This window comes from Mus musculus, chromosome 4 (genome assembly GCF_000001635.26).
Source record: "Mus musculus strain C57BL/6J chromosome 4, GRCm38.p6 C57BL/6J".
In the NCBI taxonomy this organism is placed as follows: Eukaryota; Metazoa; Chordata; class Mammalia; order Rodentia; family Muridae; genus Mus; species Mus musculus.
The window spans coordinates 146,916,398-146,934,259 of record NC_000070.6 but is presented as its reverse complement, the minus strand read 5'-3'; the positions used below and the strand labels follow the sequence as shown (position 1 = coordinate 146,934,259).

At 40.9% G+C, this 17,862-nt stretch overlaps 1 protein-coding gene and 1 pseudogene across 1 annotated transcript in view; both read right to left on the bottom strand.

Annotated features, from left to right (window-relative positions):
* Window positions 1–17,862, bottom strand: part of Zfp993 (zinc finger protein 993) — a 478,623-nt gene that overhangs the window by 57,212 nt on the left and 403,549 nt on the right. The gene's annotated exons all lie outside the window — the stretch shown is intronic.
* Gm20760 lies at window positions 700–1,867 on the bottom strand (annotated as a pseudogene).

The following is a 17,862-nucleotide window of genomic DNA, read 5'->3' as shown; positions in this document are numbered from 1 at the left end:
CACTATCTGGATGAAAAAATTATTCAAAGAAATAAGACTATCCCCCATTTGGTGGAATGAGTTTAGTTGAATTAAATCCACAGTTACCTCATACAACTAAAAACTTAAATTATAAATCATAAGCCTCACACAGATGATCCAAACACATCATTTCTGACAGCGGCTTGTTCCAGGGAGTCTAACATAGCCACAGCCTACAGAGTATGCCTTAGGATGGGGCACAGAACAGGTTAATTAAGGTCACTTACCTCTTCATCTTTTACACTGGATCAGAACCCAGATGGCTGACTTCTGAAGGCTTCTGACAGGAATTCAGTAGAGGTGGTTTCAAGGTTCACACAGACACTAGTACCTGTAACCTTATATAGATGTGATCCACATGAAATCCACAACTAAGGGCAGCAAATCTGAGGTAGTCAACCTTGCGAAGGCTCAGTATCTGAACATAAAGATGTTTGAATGACCACTGGCTGCAGGTTTGGTTTTATACGCAGAGCAACTATGGAAACACTGTTGAATCTAATTCACTACTTAAGACAATGAAACACCCTTAAATACAACACACATCAAGATCAGTTGTGACTCTTGAACTTCCATAATGCAACAGGGACAGTCACTGGACTTGAGGCCTTCAGTCAGTCACTGTAGATCCAGAAATCAAAACAATGAATGGCTGTTCTTGGTGGTTAGCTGTGGTCTAGTTACCTTGGAAGGCTTAGTAAAGACCATTCCTTAGCTGTACTGTGTGTGGCTGTACTTCTGCGTCTCAAGCACAGCATACTGGTGGTCTAGCTGAAGTTTAAGGGCCTTTTTTTTTTTTTAAACCTCCTCCCTATCTCTATTTTTGTATCTTACTACTTCAAAGCTCTTCTCCATTTCTTTATCCTTCCGGCTCTCTACATGCTTGGCAGTGGACTGCAGGGATGGGAACTGTGTGTCACTGTATATTTCCGGTGGTCCTTGTGGTGTTTTCCTTGTTGTGGTTAGCCTTGCCTCAGGAGGCCTAAATACACCACTGGGCATTGCTGGCCCCGGGGTTTCTGTAACTGTTACTGGAGCAGGAGGCGCTTGTACCCGAACGGTTTTATTCCAGGGACCTGAAGAGTTTTCTGCTCCACTGCCACCTCCACCTTCTTCCCAAATATCTCCTGGATCTTCTCTCTTCTCATTATCATCATCTTCCTTTCCACTTATTCGCATTGCCTGAACTCTTAATCCGCTGTAATCAACCTCTCTTTGCTCAAATTCTTTCCACTCATTTTCATCCTTCGTTATGGCCTTGCCGGCGGGGCCCGTTCTCCCGCTGTCTAAGGACCTAGCACCAGAGCCCGAGCTCCCGCTGTCGTCCGACCTGGCACCAGAGCCGGAGCTCCAGCCATCGCCCGGCCTGGAGCCCGCCGCCGCACTGCTCCCGTCCATGCCGCTCGCCGCGTTGGCCGCCGGACTGCTCCGTTCCTTCTTCTTCTTGTCTCTCTTGGCGAAGAAGTTGTCCAGGCTCCGCTCCTCTGTCTCGGCCATGGCCGCGGTCCGGATGGGTTGAGGCGGCGCTCGCGGCTCCGAGCTCTGGGTGAAGGCCGGCTGTGCGCTCAGGCTGCCGGGTGCGGCGTCGCCTCAGCCCCACGGTGTCACCGAGGCGCAGGCCGCAGGGCGGCCGGCTCCCCCGTGCTCTGGTGGTACACGCTCCTCGCCGAGAACCGCGAGCGTGGAGCAGGGGTGCGCCCGCCCCGCTGCCTGAGGGACAAGGAAGGCGCGCCCTGGCGAGCGCTCAGGTAAGGATGGCGCCTGAAGGAGGAAGACGCACGGGCCTGAGGAGGGGAGAGGGGACGGGGAGGGAAGGAGGAAGGGCGGGAAACCAGCAGAGAGAGGCAGCACCGTGCCTGCGCGCTCAATCCCCCACCCCTTGCCCCCGCCGCTGTGGGAGCGCCGAAGGGGGCGGGCGGCGGGGTGGGAAGGGGGCGGGTCTTCAGGGAGAGCCAATCAGATGTTATTTCATTTATTTTTCATTTACCTTGCATTAAATACACAGTGCTTTCAAATTCATGGCCACTGTTTGATTTAGTTGTTGTTACCATTTGACATTGTCTGAAGTTACCCTGCAGGACTTCTCAACTTAGGTATAAATTGCAGCAGTGGGCATGGAGTGTGTAACAGAATATGTACACAAAGTACCCTGTGCTGTGTAAGAGGAACAGGGAGTTCTCTTGGAGACAAGAAAATTCTCCTAAAATAAATATTTCCCATACTAGGGCTCTGTCTGTCCCTAGGGTGGCATTGCAGAGCTAGTAATGCCCCAGCTGTCTGAGTCATTTGATCTCTTGAATCCCCCAAATAGAGGATCTACTGCTGTCCTGTGGCCAAGCTTCATGGTACACGTTAATGAGGGACTATGAGCAGGCCTAACAATGTGGAGTACCAGGGTGTGGTTGCTTCAGTGTTCTTTCTAGGAGAATTCTGATGAAGTTGTAGGGAGCTTTGAGGAAGTCTCCGTGCCATGCCATGATGAGTTTAGGAGCCAATGTGCACAGGCAAGAAGGAGCAGGCCTTTTCAGCTATGAAAGTCTAATCTGTTGGGACTGGGAATAACTATGAATAGATTGTGAAGCTGTTGGTCCATGTGTGAAAGGACTGAGGTAGCAGACAAACTCCATTTTGCTATTTAGACTTGATTTTAAGATTTTATCTTCATAGTGACTTGCCTGTACCCTTGAGTTCTGGGGAAAAGGAAATGATATATTCCTGCCAGTTGGAAAATATACATGGCAGCCATGGCCAACTGAAAATAATGGGATGGGCTCAGGAAACTTGAACCATTTCCAGGTCATCGTGCTCCTTCTGGATGGGTGGTCCCTCCTCGTAGTTAGACCAGCTGCTATAAACCAATCAGCTTAAAGGCCAATATTCTTTACCCTCTTACCCAATCACATAATCTTAAAGCTTGAAAAATCCCCTCTTTTTTTTTTTTTGCCTCTTTCTTTTATCCTTTATAAATCCCATTACCCAAGGGACCACCTCCTGTCCTGTTGTATCAGGAATGTTTGTGGCCCAAGCTGGAGCTTCAATTAACACTCTCCTGGCATGTATCAGAGTTGTGGTCCCTGGTGGTCTCTTTGAGGACCTTGAGATCCTGGCACAGTTTCATCTTCAGCCCCTTACAAAATGTTTCTGTGACATGCTGTCTTTACACAGGTCACCTTGATGACAGTCTGTTGTTCTCCTAAGGCAGTAGCTTTGTTTTTTTTGTTTTTTTGTTTTTTTTTTCCTGATTAAACTTCCCAAATTCTGTAGTTAAAAGGCTATACCACAACATAGTTTTTTTTTTTAACTTTAAATAACATTATTTAATTTTGCCATACACAAGACTCATGTGAATCCATTCACAGGAAAATGTTCAAAATCTCACTACATATATCTATGAATATTTTTTAAAAAACCACCGAATGTTACAGTTTGAATTGAATATGACACATGAATTATACTTGAATAAAACTGTTGGGACCACATCGATTTGACTTCTAAGGAGAAGAGGTATCCCATATATTATCGATCCACATTCCAATGACATGCTGAGAAAGAACAAATTTAATAAAAAGACTGACTTGGAGTGGTTGGTAGAAAGATGAGGAAAGTCTGTGCCTGATCACATGGGTTCCCAGCCACAGGGCAAGAGCAAAGGCAATATAAAACACAGGAAAGAAGCTGAACAAAGACCTTTATTCTAGTCTTCTGTGCTCATTAAACCAGCTATGCAGAACAGTCCTTTCATCTCTGCCCCAAACAGCATCAGCTACATCCAGGCTTGAATTGGAAGACAGACTCAAGTAATGGAAGACTTGGTGGAAAACGTTATCCAAGAGATCTCTGCTTCTTCTATCTTGGGTAAAAAGAGTAAGAAGATTGTGTACATGCGCAGACTCTCTCCAAAGCTGAGGCTTACAGAGGGGAAAGATGACAGATGCAGCCAAGGCTCAGACCATCCAGCTCCACAATTAATCCAAAGTGCCTTCTAGAAAAGCAAATTCATCCACAGCTTCTATTGCATTATCCAAATCTCTCCTCTGGAGAGTTTTCCTCTTTCCTTGTTGAGCACAGCAGTAGGCATCTTTTGCGATAGTCTCCACGAACAGTTCCTGCCAACTTTGGAACAGGCGGTCATCAAATTCCCACCAGAATCTACTCAGTTCGAGTCCGGTCAGCCAGGAGCCATGCAGGCGTCCTTTGCAGGACAAAGCAGAACCACTCAGCCCACAACATAGTTTTAAAACTACACATTTCACTTGTATGATTATTGCTTGTGATCCCAACTGAGACCATTGGGAAGGTGGTAAGGCATATAACCAAAGACACAGACTCTGAGATTCAGGCAAGTGGCAAAAGCAGACTCCTTTATTGCAGGTATTGGGCAAACTTTTATGCTCCCCTGCCAGCGTGATCCAACATCAGGGGTCCCTAGCCATTTTGGCAGATAAAATAGCTAAGGAATGTTATCAAAGACATTTAGAAACTATCTAGGCTATCCATAAATAAGATACAGCAGAGGCTGACATTTTAGCTCTTCATCAAGGAGCCACTGCTGATAAGACACCAACAGCCTATCACTAAGGTGATTGACTGACCCACACATTTGGATTGATCAATGGTATATGACAAAAGAAAACCAAGAGGCAATAGAACACTTAGTCCAGGAGCAGCTGGAGGCTCAGCCTATAGAGGAGTCTACTATCCCTTGGAATTCTCAGGTAGTTGTCATTTTAAAAAATCTGGGAAATGGAGGTCTTTAAGAGATCTCAGAGCAATTAAAAAGATTATTCATCCAATGAGTTCCTTGCAGCCTGGAATCCCATTGCCTTCTTTGTTGCCTAAGGAATGGCTTATCATAGAGATTAACCTAAAAAACTGCCTTTTCACAATTCCTCTACTTGAATGTGATAAGGAAAAGTTTGCTTTCTCAGTACTTACCTTCAATAGAAGTTGCTCAGTAAAAGATATCATTGGAATATCCTGCCATAAGGAATGTTAAATAGCCTTACATGTGTCAATATTTAGTACAACAACCATTATAGATGATTCACAATTTCCCCAATCCATTATCTGTCATTATATAGATGACATTCTATTTACTAATTCAGATTTAAATATCATGGAAAAAATGTTTGATGAAAAAAAAACCAAAAACCAAAGAACAACAACAAAAAAAAACCTTGCCTTGCTGAAGATTGCAAATCACCCCTGAAAATAATATAATGAGTGCCTTCTATTAATTGTCTATTATCTAAAATAAGTCTGCAACAGGTTAGGTCATAAAAGGTTCAAATCAGGAAAGACCATTTCAGGACTCTTAATGATTTTCAGATATTATTGGGAGATAGTAACTGGCTGTGGCCTACAATTGGCTTGGCCACTCAAGTGCTAAGCAATTTATTTCAAACCTTACAAGATGATAAAGATATAAAGAGCCTGAGAAAATTACCAGCCAAGACTGAGAAGGCCTTAGCTCTGGTAGAAAGGTAATTGCAAGACATACAACTAGTTCATAGTGTTCCAAAATGGTCTGCATCTTAGTTATCTTACCTTCTATTCATTCCCCTACAGGAATTCTCATGCAGATGGAAGATTATATATTAGAATGGATATTTTTAGCACATAAACAGAGTAAGAAATTAAAAGCCTACATGGAGATGGTCTCTGAATTGTTACTAAAAATAAAAAAAAGAGACTTCAAAAATTAGTTGGAATGGATCCAGCTGAAATCGTGGTACCATTTATTAATGTAGAGATTGACTCACTATGGACACAACATGAATGTTGATAAACAAGCTTGCAGTAATTTCTTGGATAACAACAGATACCCTAAAAGCAAGTGACTTCAGTTCATAAAATGAACTACTTGGATTTTCCCTCATACATTAAAGGGAATTCCAATATCTGGAGCCGCTACATTTTACACTGAGGCTAATAAATCAGGAAAGGCAGAAGATTTAAGTAAGGTGGCTGAGAGTCCCAGGAAATCAGTTCAAAAATCTTAATTATGTGCAATACTCATGGTGTTCTCAGATTTTCAAGTGTCTTATCATAGTAAATACCTCTCAATATAGAGAAATGTTTGTTTTACACATAGAGCCTGTTGATCTTATTTAGGATGATTCTGAATTGACTTCACTATTTATTCAACTATAACAAATAAGAGTAATTGACTACATATAACACATATAAGATTCCATACAGATTTGCCAGGCTCTCTGGCACAGGGTAATAACGAAATTGACCATTAATTGATAGGAAGTGTACTAAAGGCTTTGGAATTACATTTTAAAAATTCCATGTTAAAAGCAAAGGTTTAAAGAAAGAATTCTCTATCACAAGAAAAGTCTGTCAGTTGTCCCCATGTCTCTTTGATATAGTATTTGAAGTTCTAGCTCAAGCAATAAGGCAACTAAAAGAAACTAAGGGAATACCATTTGGAAAGAAGAAAATAGTGATTTTTGGCCGGGCGTGTTGGCGCACACCTTTAATCCCAGCACTCGGGAGGCAGAGGCAGGAAGATTTCTGAGTTCGAGGCCAGCCTGGTCTACAAAGTGAGTTCCAGGACAGCCGGGGCCATACAGAGAAACCCTGTTTCGAAAAAAAAATAAAACAGTGATTTTTCTATTTTCAGATAATATGACAGTATATATATGTGAGCCAAAAAAAATTCTACCAAAACGTTACATTGATAAATGTAGCAAAGTATCTACATACACAATTGACTTGAAGAAATCATTAGTTCTGCTCCACACAAAGTGATAAACAGGCTGAAAAAGAAGTTACAGAAACAACACTTCACATTAGCCGTAAATAAATAAATAAATAAATAATAAATAAATAAATGAATAAAAGCTAATTTATTCACATCCCAGCTATCCAAATATCGTTGAATCATAACTGTAATTTATTCCTGTAATTGTTTCATATCATAGGAGATACTATCATCTTTCCAAATACCTAACAAATGTGCCCTTGTCCTATTCCATTCTTCTAAGGATGAATTATATGACAATGGTGTAACACAAATATATTGAAATTTAACATGACATTTAGTGGACAATCTAGCTTTAATATTTGCCACCGCCTGTCCCATTTTCAAAACTACATCTTCTAAGGCATTATTCCTTGCTTCCAATTTCAAATCAATTATCCTTTATTCAGACAAGCCTAAGGTAATATTCCTATGCAATTCATTAACAAAGGTTGCAGTCTGCATACTTTTCACCAGAGCAGTAGTTGAAACTGCAAAGGTAGTAAGCATTGCTATCAAGGCAGATATTCCTAAAATAAGAGCAGCCACACACCTTTTAGGCCTAGTTAGCTCATTAATATTCTTTACAACTTCTAAAGTTGAATTATCATACCAAGATTCTTCCCCTATATCTACTGGCAGCAAAACATAAGCAGGGCGCTTTACAATCATCCTAATAGAAAAATCCTTATTAATTCCTGAAGATATACAATTAGTAAGAGCTATCAAAGGACAAGTTAATATGTCCTAATATCTGAGGACAACAAACTGGTGATCTTCCTGAGATTACTTCACTTTAGGCTAGCAAAATTATGAAAGAGCTTCAGTAGGCAAGGTCCTGGAGAAAATCACTTAAGGAAAGATTGCTGCTCTTAATGTGCTTTTCCTGTCACTATTAAACATAAATATAGACCATTAGGAATCAGTTCACAAGGTTGAGCAGATCTCTGAAGAACTACAAGATGAACTAACTTGTAGTGATACACTAAAGATATGTAGATAGTTTCTTTATCCTATACAATAATGATCCAAAAAATTCCTAAGTTGATGTTAATTACTAAGCTCTTTTAATAACAAAATTAATACCATTCTGATAGTCAGAACTGCAGTGAAAACTCTGCTATCCTTTATTCTCACTTCGGAGATAAAAACCAGACATTTTTCTGCTCAGAGGTTGTAAAAGCATTAGTTAAAAGTCATAAAAAGGGAATGAATGATTTATTATAGGTACAAGAACAGAAGAAAAGAGATTGGCTAGATTTATATTTGCAAAACTTTACTAATAACTTACTTACTATTTTTAACCCTCTGTGAACCTGTGGACCTGTGATAGGTGAGGAATGTATAACCATGTAATTACTCTTAATGAATATGCATGTTAACATTCAGTGTTTTAAACTTCTTATTCGATTTATGATTTGAATTTATGTGTAAACTTGTGATCATTTTTTACCATGTGGTCATGTATTCTGGAAGATGTATAAGGGCTGAGGATAAAGTGAGGAGCACAAATTTCCCTTGTTCAGCTCTAGATCATTCAGCTTTCCCCCCTTTTCTTAGAGAGCTTTCATAGGAAAGATTTACAACTTAGAAATGAACATTAAAATCTCTTTTTAAAGTGTCCCCTTTCTTTCCTCCAAATCAAGCAGCAGGCTGTAAGTTTGTGCGCTGCAATTCATGGGAGACAGCACAGAGGCTACATTACTTACAATCCTGCTGTTAGGCTACAGGTGGTAATTGCCTAATTGCCTAAGCCAGTAGCTTTTAACTCTCAGAATAAACAAAAAAAATATATATATATGCCTTTTTAGAAGTTACCGTCAGCATTCAGTATAGTTAGAAAGTTAGAGTTTCTGGAAGCCATCATTCTTTGAAGTCACACCGAATTCTGTGGTCTGTGTCTCATTTCAAACACTCCAGACTGGGAGCCTCCCAAGAGGCCCTCATATCCAAATGACCTGATCAGACCTTTGGGTCCCTACCTGTGGAGTGGCCCATCGCACAGGCTCAGGTTGTGGGACAGCTTTTCCTAGCCTCGGCTGATCCGTGTGTCCTTCTCCAAGGCTCGGATTTATATTAAAAAGCATTCAGATGCTCAATTTCTTTCACAAAATCACCATGTAACTCGAGGTATCCAGACACGTAAAAGAGAAAATGATTCAGCCTAAGGTCCAGACTATGGAAGGAGTTCTCTGTAATACTTGTGTAGCCTGAAGGAAGCCATGAGTTCAATCCACTGCACTCATAAAACCCTGTGTGGCAGCAGAAGGCTATAACCTAGCACTTAGGGAAGTGAGGCAGCAGGATCAGAAGTTCAAGATTAACCTCAGTGAGATGCTGAGTCTAAATTCTACCAGGGCTGCTTAAGAAATCCTATCAAAAATGGAACTAGGCAGGCATGGTGGTATACAACTTTATCCAGTTCTGGGGAGCTAGAGAAGGGTAGATCTCTGTGAATACAAGATCAACCTGGTTTACATAGGGAGTTCCAGACAAGACTCCACAGTGAGATCTGTCTCAAAATTAAAAAAAAAAAAGAATGAATAAATAAGCCAAGTTATGTCACATAGTTTCAATCTCAGAAGAGGGAAGTTGTCCTAGAACTTTCTGTGTAGACAAGACTTGCCTTGAATTTACAGACATCCCCTCTCCTCTAATTCCATTCTGATTTGTAAGAATGCATCACTCTGGGCTGGTGAGATGGCTCAGTGGGTAAGAGTACCCGACTGCTCTTCCAAAGGTCCGGAGTTCAAATCCCAGCAACCACATGGTGGCTCACAACCATCCATAACGAGATCTGACGCCCTCTTCTGGTGTGTCTGAAGACAGCTACAGTGTACTTATATATAATAAATAAATCTTAAAAAAAAAAGAATGCATCACTCTGCCTAGCTTACTGTCTTAGCTCTTTAGGCCTCTAGGATGCTAAAAAGGTTCTTAACTCTGGGGATGCTGAACCCACAAAATAGGAGTCCCCAATCTTACAATGGAAAACTGGAAAACCATTCTAATCTGGATTGTGAGAAAACACTCCAGAGTGTCATCTACCCAACAAGAGGATGCCTTCCTGTGCCAGGTAGTACACAGATAATAATGGATTAATAGGTTTCATCACTTTTCATGAACACTCAATGATATCTTTTACCTTATTGAGCAGACGTTATATCCATGACAACCATCACAGGAAAGACTGATCACTCTTTACCTGAAAAATCAGATTCCAATACATCCCCAAATTTAAAATTCTTACATTACCACAGTGATGCTATCAGCGACAAAAGTCTGTGGTCTTATGTGATCTCAGTTTCTATTGTCACCTTAACTAAATTTAGAGTCACCTAGGGAACATGATTCTAGACATGTCTATAAGCACATTTCCTCAGAGCTTCAGCTGAGAATGGAATACACAACCTGGATGTATGCAGCACCAAATAGTGGACTGTGGACCTGGGACAAGTAACAAGTAGAAAGCAAGCTGAGCACCACCATGCATCTCTCCCTGCTTCTGTAGTGCAGACACAATGTAACCATTCACATTCATGCCATACTTTCCTTGCAAGTCAGGCTTGTATTTCTCTGGAACCAAGAGCCTGTCCTCTTAAAGAAATCCTTGTTTAAGTTGTTTCTGTCAGGACTCTATTCTGTCTGTCTGCTGTCTGTCTGTCTGTTATTTACCTATCATTCTAGTTGAATGAGTATATGGGCATGAGATTGGAGGTCAGAGAATAACTTGCAGGATATGCCTCTGAGAAGGTCCATGCAATAGAACTCAGGTCACCAGGATTGTGCACTTTTACCTGAAGAGCCATCTTATTGGCTCTTGTGTTAAGCTCTCTACCCCATGGGTGCATGTGTACAAAACACATAAGAATCATGTGTTTGAATTTGTTCCTCTTGTAAAGATGTCTCATTATGTATGTAAATGTTTGAAAATACTAAACACTAAAGTAGATCTAGTCTCAAGCAGTTCAGACCAGCAACAGTGGTCCTGAAGTAGCTTCCATTGGTCTATGTATGCTATGCCACAACACCAAAAAGTGTAATGGTAACCCAACAGAAATCTTAACTGCTCCTAGTTCTGAAGGCTGACGTCCACTGTCAGGCACTGTTGGTCTGGCTTCTAAAGGTCTCTTCCTTCTCTTCTAGATTGTCACCCTCTCACAATTGTTGTCTGCTTGTACTTTGATGGAGTCCCCTATTTAGAAGAACAGCAATGTTACTGGAGTAGGGCCAGACCTTTACCTGCTTACCTTCCTAAAAGTCTTGGCCTCCAGACACAGCCATGTGCTGTGGAGTTTAGACCTGGACACACAGGTTGGAGCCAATAGGGTTACATACAGTTCAAGCTGTGCTGCTCTCTCTTCTCTGCAGGGTGTGGTTCTGATGCTTTGTTTGGGAATCTGCTTGTGAGCACAGAAGTTCCTGATACCTAGGTAGTTTTTAATCAATCAATGAGGATGCTAGCTGCTAATGGCTAAGAAGAGGTGGGAATTCTAGGTTTCCATAGGCAGGCTAAGAGATGCAAGAGGAGGAAAGCAGATTCACCATGCTTTAGAGTGAGCAATCAGCCATGAGATGTTAAGGATAAGGTTTCTCTGTGAAGTCCTGACTGTCCTGAAATTTTCTCTGTAGATCAGGTTGGCCCCAAACTCAAGAGATCCTCCACTGCTACACCAATTCTGGCTTGATTCCTCATTGTTAATTCTGGACAGAGAGCACAGGTCAGGTCCCAGCAAGGAGATCAAGAGGACAAACCCTTTAGACAATACAGGAATAAAATCTGCAGCACCCAGTGTGGCTGTGGCCATAGACAGTTGAAGTGAATTACTGCTCTTCAGTTAGCGGCCCTGTTGTAATTCTAAACAGTGACTGTAATATCCACTTCACCTCTCACTGGCATTGACATAGATGATGAAAGCGAGCTCCAGATATCACACAATATACTCAAGGTCACAATCTGAATCCTCTCCAAGGTCTCCCTATTTAGGCTGAAATGCTCAGAACAAGATAATAGCCAGGCAGATGAGGATATTAGATTGACCTAAAATGTGAATTCCTAGAACATCACAGTATCCCAGATCACTTGTTGCAGAAGAAGTACATAATGTTGCAATCCATGCTACATAACAAACTCAGAAGAGACATGAAGCAAACCTTCAAAGAAAACATATAGAAATAATCCGGTGATGTGGCACATACCACAACTTTAACCCCAGCACTTGAGAGGGTAAGACAGGAGAATCTGGATGTCAAGTTCAACAGTGGCTTCTACAAATAAAAGAATAGAAAATAAAATAAATGAAATGAAGTAAATGTTGGTTAAACAAAATATCAACTAACCTGTCCTACAATGAAATATTATCCAACTTCCAAATATGCAAGAAGTTGTGAGTAAAAAATGTGTATTCCAGTCTTATTATCTAGTCTCCCTCCCTGCCTCTATGCATAATAAACTTATTTTCTTCCAGGAAATATAATTATTAAGGAAATTCTCACACATTATACCATGGATGAAACTTATATATACAGTGAACTAAGCCTATGAATGAAGTATAGATGTGGCTAGACAGTGCTGGATTTTGCATAACCTTGATTATGAATGATTGTGAGCCACCACCTAGGTACTTTAAACAGAATTCTGGCCCTCTAGGAGAAGTTAGCACTCTTAACCACATCAGCACCTCTCTATACCCAAGTCAGAAAAAAATGTTTCTTAAGTAAAAGATGTAATACTTGGAATTTGAAGGCCATAGCGAGGCTGCCTGCCATGTGCTTGCCTGCCACAGGGTGGAGAATCCAAAGGAGGTCTGAGAAGATGAGCAGAGCAGAGATCTAGGAAATCACATAGAAAACTCAAAAAGATACATCAGTAGGTGAAGTTTTGAAAGCGCTGATCAGTCAGGAACTTGTGGTGTGAGGTCAGGCTGAGACCATGACCAGAGTACAGTGCAGGTTGAGGGTTGAACAATGCAGCTCAGAGTCTGAGAGGATTCAGGGAAAGGTAGGACATATTTTTATAGAATTCATCCTTGACGCTAATAAGTGAGAGGAAGCATGGACAGCAAGAGAGAAGTTGTAAATTTTATAATTATACTAAGGAAATTTTAGATGTAAAAAATGTAGAAATTAGATGTAAAAACTGTAGATGTAGAAATTTTAGATGTAAAAGTGACAAATTCAAGACTGATCCCAAGGCATAGCTTGACTTATTTGGTTCATGAGGCTCCCATTTACAAAGATAGGAAGAGGGGCTACACTGAGGATGGGGGGTACAGATGAGGACCTTGGCTATTGGTGTATGATTAAGACACTTTCGATATTCCATTTTATTTATATATCTTGGTGACTAATTTTTTTGTATATTTTATTTATATTTCAAGTGTTATCCCCTTTCCCAGTTCCCCTCCAGAAACCCCCTATCACTTCCCCCTGCTTCTATGAGAGTGCTCCCACATGCCCCCTCCTACTCCTGTCTCCCTTCCCTGGCATTAATGTACACTGGGCCATCAAGTCTACACAGGACCTAGGGCCTCTCCTCCCAAGCATGCCCAACATGACCATCCTCTGTTACATATGTAGCTGGGGACATGGGTTGTTCCATTTGTACTCTTTAGTTGGTGATTTAGTCCTTGAAAGCTCTAGTGTGTCTGGTTGTATGATATTGTTGGTCTCCCTATAGGGTTGTAAACCTTTTCAGCTCCTTCAGTCCTTTCTCTAACTTCTCCCATATGGACCCTGTGCTCAGTCCATTGGTTGGCTGCAAGCATCTGCCTTTGTATTTTTTAGGCACTGGCAGAGCCTCTCAGGAGACAGCCATATCAGGCTCCTGTCAACAAGCACTAATTGTCATCCACAATAGTGTCTGCGATTGGTGTCTATATATGGGATGAATTTCCAGGCAGAGCAGTCTCTGGATGGCCTTCAGCATCTGCTCCACACTCTGTTTCCATATTTCCCTTAGACAGGAGAGTGGGGTGAAACAAATTTAATCTTTGGGGTTATGAGGTCTGATCCCAAGAGGACTTACATATCACATGTAATTAATTGGAAGACATATGTGATAAAATGAACTCTAGTGTGAGTTTTCACTGTAGTTCATATAATTCTTGGGTTTCTTTGTTGTTCTTTTATTGTAATTTTAGATAGGGTCTCACTAAGAAGTATGTCTGGACAGACACTTGTTATATAGACCGGGCTGGTCTTCAACTAAGAGTTATCTACCTACATGTGCTATTAGTAGTGCTGGGATCAAAAGCAAGTGTACCCACCACAGGTTTCCATCTTATTTTACATAGGTCTCCCTAAATATTCTGTGCTAGCCAGGAAATGAAGATCCCCAAGCCTCAGCCGAGATACCAAGTGTGAGCAGCCACCTACTCTGTGCCTTTAATTTTATTATTTTTTTAAACAGGATCTTATTAGGTTTGTCTTATCAAGGGTTGTTTGTGGAGTAGTCTGTTACGAACCACTCTCAGACAGAGTAGATGAGATGAGTGGCTTGTTTTCCCATTCTGTTCTCAGTATTGTTCTTGAAGCCCTGGTGAAGAGGAATGTTAATTTATACAAAGGCCTGAGGAGAGATGACTCAATCACTTAGAGCTGTGGATACTTTTGTAGAGAACCTGGGTTTGATGACCAATACCTACAAGGCATCCAATGCTGTATTATGACAGAGCAAGCAAGACAATGCCACCAGTCCTCCATCTTGTGTTGTTGCTAAGGCCATTTCAGGTTTAATTTGAATTTGATCTTCTTGATGAATCCTATGGGAATTACTAAACTTCATTTCTAGAAACCCAAGTTCAAGATATCCTAGATGACTTATCTCAGCCTGTTTGTGCTGGAATCCCCTCTGGCTAACTGCTTATCTTAGATTGTATCAGACACTACTTGCTTCTGTGAGGATCCCACTTCAGCTGCCTCTTGTGAAAATCTGGTGCTCAGGAAACTCAGTGCCCTTGCTAGCTTAGCCCCCTTACCTAGGATAATGTTTAAGAAGCAATTATTGAGTATAGTTGTCTCCCTAAAGAGGTCTGTATGGTTTTTTTTGTTCAATTTTTTATTAGATATTTTCTTCATTTACATTTCAAATGATATCCCGAAAGTCCCCCAATCCTGTTCCCCTACCCACCCACTCCCAGTGTTTGGCCCTGGCGTTCCCCTGTACTGGGGCATATAAAGTTTGCAAGTTGGCCATCATTGGGAAGAGAAGTCTGTATGTTAACCCTGATATTTGCTATAATAAATTTCTTTCCTTAACACATCTCAGATTCATTATTAATCATCAATGTGTTTAATCTATTCTCATAGGCAGCATCTATTAGCTGGTGCTATCATTTTTTTTTTGCATAAGCTTAATGTGGGAAAGTATATAATTCACCACGATGGAAAGCAAGGAGCCCTGCCATCTGAACGATGTCCAACGGCTCAGAATCATGTATTTAAGGACAGACCCCCAGGTCTGGGCTTGTGTTTCTGAGCTTTCACCTCCATAATGAGCTGGAATCTATTTCAACCTGTCAAAATCATCACAACAGTTTTTGATACTCAGAAGTCTTCTGAGACACCTGGGCCTCATTATAATCATGAAAAGAGTTTATTTCCTAGCTAGAATCTCTAAAGAGACTTGGGTAATTCTGGAGACTCCTTTCCCATGCTTATGCAGATGTGCATGCATGTACATTGAGAATTATAGAGAACAATCAGGAATCTATTTATGAGCAAATTTTAAACAGTATCTATTAGTCCTAAGTGTAGGTGTTCTTTCCTTATTTGTTTTTAGAAAACTCTGGACAGTTTTCCCAAGGTGTTTCTCTATTTTACTCCCCTACACATTGCAAACAGGATATGATATTGTGCCATACCCAACATTATTTCAGTTCATCATTTCTTTGACTGAGGTATTTCAGCAACTCTACAATGTGTTCAAGCCTGGAATTTTGTTTCCCACAGGAACTCTTGGCATATTTTTCTTTGACTCACAACATTTTTCATTTCTTTTTTATTTCATTTTTGTGGTTATTTCTAACTACTATTGACCTCAGTTTTCATATCCTAAGTTGTCCTCATTTCCTTCAGGCACCTGCTATTATTTCTTGTTCTTGAATCATTGTGTTCCTGTCCTCTCTGAGTTGATTGACATGCTCTACAAGCTCTACAATCTCCTTGATCCTGACTCTGGGTTTTCAGTTCTGTATCTTGGATATCATATAAATTGCCCTCCTTAGGGGATATATATTATACTTTGAGAGTAGGACATTTTAACATCATAATTTAGAGGGACTATTTTCTTTTTTGAGTTTTTAGCCCAGGAGTCTGGTATCTCAATGTGAGAAATTAGTCAGCATAACTTGATTTTGATTGGCCCAGAACCCAGTTGCAGTGTCCTACTGTGTCCAGTTCTGGTGCACAATGGCAGCAACCATGTGGGGAAGCTGTGTAGTGTAGGCCCTGGGCATCCTGACAGCTGCAGTTGTGTGGAAGGCACCCTGCAACAGAGTTGGTTGAGTGGTACCTGAGGGGAGGGAGAGCCTACTTGCCTTATTGGGTGCATTTAGGAAAATAACAAAAAACAAGCAACGAAGTAAGCAAGCAAGGAAAACCAACCAACCAAACAACCAACCAACCAAACACAGCTGAGAGGTACTGGGAAGCAAATTCATTAAAAGGGTCCTATGGGTTCAAAGAAACATGTAACAGGAAGCTACTGTATACTGGGTGGATCCAGAAGGAATTGCCCCAAGGAACTAGGCCATAGTGACAGGAAATTCCACCACTTCAATTTCTGTGCATATTCTGGATGTTCTCGTGGTCAGGAAGTCTTAGGGTGACACTAGAGCCAACTATTAGGGAAACTCGAAAACTTCCTTAGGCTACAGTTGCTGTGTGGGCATTCTGGGAGAGTCACCAGTGATAAGTCTGTCCTGGAACCTGCCATGTAAGAGGAACTGGCAGGAGTAAAGCAGGTGTGTGGAGCAGGGGTGATTTTCTGCAGCCACTCTCACTATTCTGTTGTGAATATCTTATAATTGTCAGGAAGTTTGAGATCCTACTAAGGTATCAAAATGGAAGCCCGTAGATGTAATTTTAGACAAAAAAAAAAAAAAAAAATCGGGTCTCAAGGTTAGACATACCCAGCCAGCTGCAGCTACTGGGAGTTACTAGCACTACTACATATTTTTTTTTCTGCCTTCTTTCCCCTGAAGAAATAAAATTCCTGGTCAGTCACCTAACATGCTGCAGCAGGGACGGTTTGCATACCAAGCTGGAATATACACTGGTGTGAAATGCTTCAGAGTTGAGCCCTGGTAGTCTTTGAGGTTTCAATATCTGGGCATAACACTATGAACTGGGGTTCACTGTAATGTTTTAATAAGTTTTATGGATTCCAGAACATTCTTCTAAAACAGCATTGTAGATCCTATGCAGTATCTGTAGTTTGTACATGGAGATTCTCTTTGGTAAAGCCTTAAAGAGCTCTTCGAATTCAAATTCATCCATTCTTTCTTAACACTTGTTTTCCTCCATTTGCCATTTTAAGAGAGTACATTTTTGCCAGGAGAATGAATTTATATGCCTCCTCAAAGAGCTTTGTAGATATTAATCATATGAAGATACAGTGCAGGTTTGATTGGATTAGAAAGTTTACATTATAAAGCACCATCATATGGGTTGTGACTATTAATATTTACTGTGTGAAGTTATATTCTCCATTAAACATGAAGATAGGATAGCAGTAAGATATCGCTGAGGAGAAGATCTATTGTAGGTTCTGTTAACCCTGAACATCACCAGAGAAAAATCAACTTCAGCATGTGGGCAAGATTTATTAAATATTACATCCTGAGAAAAAGACAGACTTTGGACACATGCTACAGGGAGTTTTAAAGATAATCACATAGTTCATTGTAGTTTCCCATGAGTCTTTATGATTTTCCTTTGTTTTGCACATTGCAGCATTCCAGTAAAGTACCTGGTTCGTGGGCAAGTGGTGCTTATTGGTTAATTTGGGGCTTTACAGTCTGAGGGAGAAAGGAGCCAGAGGTATCTGGCTGTGTGTAGACATAGCCAGCCCATGAGCAGAGGGGAAG